The sequence below is a fragment of the Somniosus microcephalus genome, unplaced genomic scaffold, assembly GCF_052327205.1.
Source record: "Somniosus microcephalus isolate GS21.2 unplaced genomic scaffold, FLI_Smic_1.0 unresolved_chr1, whole genome shotgun sequence".
In the NCBI taxonomy this organism is placed as follows: Eukaryota; Metazoa; Chordata; class Chondrichthyes; order Squaliformes; family Somniosidae; genus Somniosus; species Somniosus microcephalus.
In genome coordinates, this window is record NW_028225179.1 from 59986745 (window position 1) to 59995481 (window position 8737).

General features: G+C 44.3%; 1 non-coding gene across 1 annotated transcript; it reads right to left on the reverse strand.

Annotated features, from left to right (window-relative positions):
• Positions 1–2902: 2902 nt before the first annotated feature.
• trnas-gcu (transfer RNA serine (anticodon GCU)) lies at positions 2903–2984 on the reverse strand. The gene has a single exon. It is a non-coding gene; the product is annotated as a tRNA-Ser (tRNA).
• Positions 2985–8737: the final 5753 nt, after the last annotated feature.

Below are 8737 nucleotides of genomic sequence, written 5' to 3' on the forward strand. Positions count from 1 at the left end.
CACTGTGCAGAGCCTGTGTCCAGTTTATATCAAGAAACCCGCGATTTTATTTTTAAAAGCGAGAATTCAGTCCCAAATGTGCCGAAACTGTGAGGTAAATATGTAAATCCATTTATTTCCAGAAGCCTGCTCCACATTTTCCACATTGTCAATCTGGGAGCGCGGGCAGGACATCTCTTCAAGCCCGCCGCTCACCCACAAAGCAGCACAACCTCACGGGTTCAGAAATCACCTTATTTTAGCCTCTTTACCAAAAATCCACCGTTTCTAAGCAGTGCCGTGTGTGACTTTACTGTGGTCAGAACAGAATTGCAGCAAATAATGTGTGACGCCGTGATCGTATAGTGGTTAGTACTCTGTTGTGGCCGCAGCAACCTCGGTTCTGAATCCGAATCATGGCACAGCTTGATTTATATCTCCTGTTCTCTGCGGCACCTGCTGATGGAACGCAATCCCTTAATCAAAACGTTAACTTTTACTAAATGAAGAAAATATTTACTGATAGCGTTACGCACAAAACGTGGGATATGGGACAAAATAACCAGCACAAGCACGGTCGACCACATGGTTTCCTTATGCATTGTAAGTTTCTACGTAGTTTTTGATGAGGTAACAGAGAGGGTTGATGAGGGCAATGAGGTTGATGTGCTATACATGGACTTCCAAATAGGCGTTTGACAAAGTGTCACATAAAAGGCTTGCCAGCAAAGTTAAAGACCATGGAATAAAAGGGTCAGTGGCTGCATGGATACGGAATTGGCTAAGTGACAGTGAAACAGGGAGTAGTGGTGAATGGTTGTTTTTCAGACTGGAGGAAGGTACACAGTTGTGTTCCCCAGAGGTCGGGACAAGGACCACTGATTTTCTCGATATATAGTAATGACTTGGACTTGGGTGTACAGGGCACAATTTCAAAATTTGCAAATTACTTTCCCTGACTGAAATGCGAGAGATCCCAGACGAGCTTCTGGCTTTTTGGTCAAACATCACCAATTCCTTCAGCTTGGCGACATTGGAGAAGCCTTGAAATAATAACTGCCCAAATATACTGTGCAGAACCTGTGTCTAGTATGTAACAAGAAACCCGCGATTTTATTATTAAAAGCGGTGATTCAGTCCCTGATGTGCCGAAACTGTGAGGTAAATATGTAAATCCGTTTGTTTCCAGAAGCCTGCTCCACATTTTCCACATTGTCAATCTGGGAGAGCGAGCAGGGCATCTCTACAAGTCTGCCGCTCACCCACAAAGCAGCACAACCTCACGGATTCAGAAACAACTCATAGGTGTAGAATCAAAGATAAGCGACAGCAGAGGGACTGGCAATTCCTGTAACCCAGGGAAAATGCTTTGGCTCCGTGGGTTAGTTGGTTAAAGTGGCTGTTTATAAACAAACGTTTCTGGCATGGACTCCCAGCTTTGTTGTATAATTTGTGATATTAAGCAACAAAATAACACTGTATCTGGAAATCACGCTGGCCAGAGCATGGAAATAACAATTTTAATAAAATTACCAGCATTTTTTTGAAATGATTGGTGTAAACCTTGGATCTGAGGAGAGCTCTTCGACCTGAAACATTAACCCTGTGTTTTCGTCTCCACAGATGATCCCGGACCTGCGGAGTGTTTACAGCATTTTCTGAATAATTTCATTTCCAGACTCTGTAGTATTTAGCATTGTCTTTTAGCCTTGCATTATCAGAAACAAGACTGTGACTGGACAATTGAAGCTCTAAATTCAGTATGCGTTGGTGGTTCAGGGGCAAAATTCATGCCTGCATTGTGGGAAACACGCTTTCGACTCCCGGCCAATGCAAGTGTGAGCTTCTTACCAAAATACAACAGCAAGCTTCTGCGAATACTGGAATTCAGACTAAAGTACTTCGGTTAACATTTTAAATTAAAGATGGTTCATGAAACGCAGTACAAAAAAGACATTTGTATCACACTTTCCCTCATTCTGCTTGCAAGGAAAAGAGTAATAATTTGAGTTAAGCATCCGTGGGACAAACCTCAGGGAAGCAGCTCCGAGGTTCCACAAGGAGGGAGACGCTGAGACCCGAGCGAGAAAGGAGAAGGATTGGGAGGGAGGATTTTGTTAAAGGCGGTTAGAGCCCGAAGCTGTGGTAATATTTTAGTGTTGTGGTGGGTTTGCATGGTGTTCTGAATTCGGCACCCGTGGGACGATTTCAAAAGCCAGCTTATCACATCGTTTCAGCGCTAGACAAAGCAGCACTGTCTAATATTCAGGGCAGAAGCTGTTTCAAGAGGATTGACGCTGAATGTAAGTTTAACACAATTCAGGCGAGCTCATGGCTGCAGAAAGCAAAATGTAAAGGTCCTGCATTGGCCAGAATCGAACACGGGTGTAAGATGTCCAATGAAACACAGAGACGGACCCTTTAACTTTACTCAGTTGATTGGTTTTCAGTTGCTCCTGTGAAGGTCTGGGATTTAGAAAGATAGGGTAAATACGATATGTTTTTAATGGAAAGTATTTATGTTTTCTACAATGTCGATTGGCTGAAAGAAGCTTAGTTTTGACTAAAATCTAGTGGGGTTCGACCAGAATTTGGAGCTGGGACCTATCGCAATTCAGCTGTGATATCACCTAAAGTGATAATTATACCCCGAGACCAACGAGCCGCCGATATATAAGTGTGAAACTCATTAAGTACTGGAATCTCAGATTCTGACGCTGCTGAAGTAAGCTGTCTCTGAGAGTGCTATCTAATTAGCCCCACTCTCCATAGACTTACACGTGTTTTTCCTTTAAAGTATATATTGGTAACTTGAGACATGACTTAAGCTAAATGAAGCAGGCTTGGGAGCAAAAGGTGAATTTGGACATGACGTTAAAGGTGAATGTCAAAAGAACCGAAGGTATCAAGCCTTTAACACAAACGACGAGGATGGGATTCGAACCCACGCGTGCAAAGCACAATGGATTAGCAGTCCATCGCCTTAACCACTCGGCCACCTCGTCTGCCATCAGTCCCTGCCTTTACTACTCTTTGTATCCAAACAGAACTAATCTGCAAGAAAGTCCGCTTCACCAATTGTCCTGCCCGTGCACTCACATCTACAATGTTGAAAATGTACAATCAGCTCTGTAAGCAAAAGCCCGTCCGTTAATTCAGGTGAGGGACTGTCAAAAATGGTCGGTTTGATGTCAAATTCAGAACAGAGAAGAAAAAGCTTGCCGTCGTCAAAAAGTTGTGGGGAGCATTGTGAGCAAATCGAGCGCAACACCTCATATAAAGGAGTGGATTTAGGAAAATATTGATATATTTCGAATTATGCGAGCTGGGTTCGCATCTGTGCAGGGAAACCCAATGCTACTTCGAACACAACACCTTAACAACTCGTACGATAGAAAAATACTGCAGATGCTGGAAATCCGAAATAACAACAGAAAATGCTGGAAAAACTCAGCAGGCCAGGCAACATCCGTGGAGAGAAATTAGAGTCGACGTTTCAGGTGATCCCTTTTTCAAAACTGGAAAGGAAATTATATAGATGGAAGGCAGGGCTGCGATAGAACAAAAGAAGTAAAGAGACATTAAGAGGTATTCAAAACCAGACGAGATGGTAATAGGACAGTGGAGACAAAAGACGGCTCAGATTAGGTGTGAAGTGTACTGGCAGGATGAGAGACAGCTGCCATGTGGGAGAGAATAAAAAAGGAAATGGGGGGAGGGGAAAAGCCAAAACAAAGGTGTGGAAAAAAATATAAGTGAAAATGTAATAAGGGCCGAGGTTATGATCTGAAATTGTTGAACTCGATATTGAGTCTGGAAGGCTGCAAAGTGCCTAATCGGAAGATGAGGTGCTGTTCCTCGAGTTTACGTTGAGCTTCCGTGGAACAATGCAAGAGGCCGTTGACAGTGAGGTCCGAGTGGGAATGAAGCAGTTAATTAAAATGACAGGTGACCGGAAGCTCGGGGTCACCCTTATGGACTAAATAGTCTCCCCAATGTAGAGGAGAACGCATCGTGAGCAGCGAATACAGTATACTAGATTGCAAGAAGTACAAGTAAATCGCTGTTTCACCTGGAAAGGGTGTTTGGGGCCCTGGACAGTGGGAAGTGGGGAGGTATAGGGGCAGGTGTTACATCTCCTGCGCTTGCACAGGAAGGTGCCAGGTGAAGGGGAAGGTCTGTTGAGGGTGATAGAGGAGTGGACTAGGGTGCCTCGGAGGGAACAGTCCCTACAGAATGCTGAAAGTGGAGGGGAAGATGCGTTTGGTGGTGGGATCACTTTGGAGGTAGCGGAAATGGCGGAGGATGATCAGTTGAATGTGGAGGCTGTTGGGGTGCAAGGTGAGGACAAGGGGAACCCTATCATGGTTCCGGGAGGGAGGGGCAGGGGTGAGGGCAGAAGTGCGGGAGATAGAATGGACACGGTCGTCGCAGCTGAAATCGCATCCCTTTAAAAAATACTAACACACAGAATGATCCGGGGGTGTGAGCTCACCCATTTTAAATAGGCACAGAAGGATCCGTGACTGACAACAATCCCGATTACGATTAGCAGCGAAATCAGACGCTTTATCCATTAGGCCAAGGGAATTCCATGTGCAATCCGGCTATTTTGCTTCTGAAGGCCGGCCCTGCTTTCGCAATGCTTGTCTGTCGAGCGGATCCATAGGTTTGAATGTATTGACTGGTTTCAAAGCACCAATTGAGATTGGTGTAAATGGGACATGTCCCCCCAGGAACAACGATTGTCGCAGAGCAAACTTAAGTTTGCTGAAGTTAAGTAGTTGAAAGTGAATGTTAGGTTAAGGTAATACCTCAGGAAAGTGGTAAAGAAATGGAAGGAGGAAAGAAAAGGAGGGCTATTGATTGTGGAAGGAAAAAAATGCTGGGAGAAGAAGTGAGTTTGAAATATGGAGCATCAAGCTCAGGCATGTGAGAGCGCGGGGTTTTGAAGGAGTAAATAGGTTTTCACCGCCAACAAATAATATTTCTTTCATGTAGTAATGATTGATTTCTTGTTGCGTTCTATCAGCAGGTGCCACAGAGACCAAAATATATAAAGCGAGTTATACCATGACTGGGATTCCAACCAAGGTTGCTGCAGGTACAACACAGGGTACTGACCACAATATGATCACGGCGCCACACACCAGCTGCTGTTCTTCTGCTCTGTCCACAGCAAAGTAACGCACGGCACCGCTTAGAAAAGATGGATTTTTGGAGAAGGCCAAAAACGGCACTGCCAGAAATTAAGACAGCGGTGAAATTCCACCCATCTCCCATAGCAACTGGAGCCTTTATCCAGAGTGGGAACTAATGCAGCCGCAGTCACATTTAAAAGGATTGTAGCCCTTTCACATGAGAATAAACTCACCCCTGGAGAGACATAAAGAAGAAAAAAAAGGCCCCGCTGGGTGTCAAACGCAGGATCGCCTGTTTACTAGACAGGCGCTTTGACCAGCTAAGCCACGGAGCCAAACTAGGCCTCCGTTGCTAGCTTCCACTCACTGATATCTATCAGCTACCGGTCACCGACTGCTGGAGTCTGAGGCTATTTTGTATTTATCCATCTCTCTTGTCTGCCTTGAGTCCCGATGCTGTCTGTATCTCTCGCTGCGTTTACCTCAGTGTCAATCTGTGAGTTGATTCTTAATGAATACCTGTGTTTGTGTCTTACATTAAATAAATGAGGAGATCAGACAATTCTTCCTCTGACATTGGGGAACAAATGAGCTAACATTCATAACAAGATATTGTTTATTGTGATGCAGCAAATACAATATACCATCTTGAATGATTTAGGTTCAATTCTGTGCAAAAAGAAACATTGACCCCAAACGCCTTTCACGACCACCGGACGTCTCAAAGTGCTTTACAGCCAATGACGTACTTTTGGAGTGTAGTCACTGTTGCAATGTGGGAAACGCCGCAGCCATATTGTGCACAGCATGCTCCCACAAACAGCATTGTGATAATGACCACATAATCTGTTTTTGTTATGTTGATTGAGGGATAAATATTGGATAGGACACCGGGAATAACTCCCCTGCTCTTACTTTGAAATAGTACCATGGGACCTTTTACGTCCACCTGAGAGAGCAGGCGTGGCCTCGATTTAACGTGAGATACAAAGTACGGCACCTCCGACAGTGCAGCACTCGCTCAGCACTACATTGGAGAGGCAACCTGGGTTTATATAATCTAGTCCCTGCAGGAGGAATCTGAAACCACGGCCTTCTGACTCAGAGGCCAGTGTGCTACCCACTGAGCCACAGCTGACACTAAGTAGGTAAAAGGGAATGTTAGATTAAGGGAAAACCGCAGGAAAGTGACAATGAAATGAAAGGAGGAAAGTGAAGAAGGGCTAGTGGTTGTGGAAGGAAGAAAAAGATGGAAGAGGCGAGTGTGAATTATGGAGACTAAGTCACAGATATATGAGAGCGTGGGGTTTTGAAGGAATAAATAGGTTTCACCACAAACAAGACAGAGTTCTTCATTTAATAAATAATGATGATTCTCTGAGTTTTATTAGCAGGTGTCGCAAGGGACAGAAGATGTAAAGCAAGTAGTGCCGTGACTCGGATTCCAACCGAGGTTGCTGCAAACACAACGCAGAATACTGATCACTATACGATCATGGAACCACTGATTATTCTTCTACCAATTACTTTAATCCATGCCCCTGGTTATTGATCCTTCTGCTAAGGGAAATAGGTCCTTCCTATCCACTCTATCTCGGCCCCTCATAACTAGATCGATAGATTGTTGTTAGGCAAGGTTATTAAAGGTTACAGCAACAATGGAGTTGTTCAACAGACCTGTTAAGATTAAAGCGGAATGCTTTCGATCTTACTGCACCCCACCAGCGGGCCAATATTTCACACTGAAACCCTCAATCGCAGTGAGGTAGCGCTGCCCGTCACACAGGCACCTCAACAGTTTTGGGAAAAGCGCCAACCAGCATAAAAAAAACCCCAGTTCTTCAGTTAACAGGCCCTCTATCACAAGATTCCCCAAGGAAATTTCGTGAACAATCAGGTCCCTGTCCATCCAAAGGCCCTGCTTTCGCAGTGCTTGTCTGTCGAGCAGTCCCACAGATTTAAATGTATCGACTAGTTTCAAGGTACTAATGTGCATTGGTGCGAATGCGACATGTGCCCTCAGGAACAGCGGTGGCAGCAGAGAAAATTTAACGACGTAATTAAAGGAAAGACTTACATTTATATCGCGCCTTTCACGACCACCGGACATCTCAAAGCGCTTTACAGCCAATGAAGTACTTTTGGAGTGTAGTCACTGTTGCAATGTGGGACACGCCGCAGCCATATTGTGCACAGCAAGCTCCCACAAACTGCATTGTGATAATGACCAGGTAATCTGTTTTTGTTATGTTGATTGAGGGATAAATATTGGACAGGACACCGGGAATAACTCTCCTGCTATTATTTCGAAATAGTGCCATGGGATCATTTACATCCCCCAGAGAGAGCAGGCGGGGCCTCGATTTAACGTCAGATCCAAAATACGGCACCTCCGACAGTGCAGCACAAGTTCAGTACTACACTGGAGGGGCAGCCCTGGATTTATATACTCTAGTCCCTGTAGGAGGAATCTGAACCCACCGCCTCCTGCCTCAGAGGCCAGTGTGCTTCCCACTGAGCCACAGCTGACACTAAGTAGGTAAAAGTGAATGTCAGATTAAGGGAAAACCGCAGGAAAGTGACAATGAAATGAAAGGAGGAAAGTGAAGAAGGGCTAGTGGTTGTGGAAGGAAGAAAAAGCTGGAAGAGGCGAGTGTGAATTATGCAGAATAAGGCACAGGTATATGAGAGTGTGGGGTTTTGAAGAAATAAATAGGTTTCACCACAATCAAGACAGATTCCTTCTTTTAATAAATAATGATGATTCTCTGAGTTTTATTAGCAGGTGCCGTAAGGGACAGAAGATGTAAAGCAAGTTGTGCCATGACTCAGATTCCAACTGAGGTTGCTGCAAACACAACGCAGAGTACTGATCACTATACGATCATGGAGCCACTGATTATGCTTCTACCAATTACTTTAATCCATGCCCCTGGTTATCGATCCTTCTGCTAAGGGAAATAGGTCCTTCCTATCCACTCTATCTCGGCCCCTCATAACTTTATACCCCTCAAAAATCAACTTCGCCTATCCAATATTTCCTCATTAGCAAACGAACCAGAGTGAAGATGGGGAGATTTTGTTTTACGTTGCGATTTGTTATGATCTGTAATGCTCTGCCTGAAAGGGTGGTGGAAGCAGATTCAATAGTTACTTTGAAAAGGGAATTGGATAAATGCTTGAAGAGGAAATGTTTGCAGGGTATGTTGGGAAAGAGCTGGGATTAATTGGATATCACTTTGAAGAGCACGATCGGCCAAATGGCCTCCTTCTTTGATGTAGGATTCAATGTTTCTGTGAAAGGTTTTATTAAAGTATTCATGCGAATGAGGCGGATCAGTTGCCCACTCCACTATCCTGCTTTATTTTTGTGCATTTGTGTCTGTGCTATTTCAACCTAATTGAAACGATTCAGAATTCGCTACCCAGGAAGCTCGAAGGTAAACTCTACTGATGGCACGGTGGCCAAGTGGTAAGGCGTCCATCTCATAAACTGTAGTAGATTATGGCGTTCGACCCCCATCTGTGCCTGCAGAAATTGCATCACCTTTAATATTAGATTTTTTTAAATTTCTCCTGATGAACTATATCAAAATCGTTCATAATTTTCAATGTTA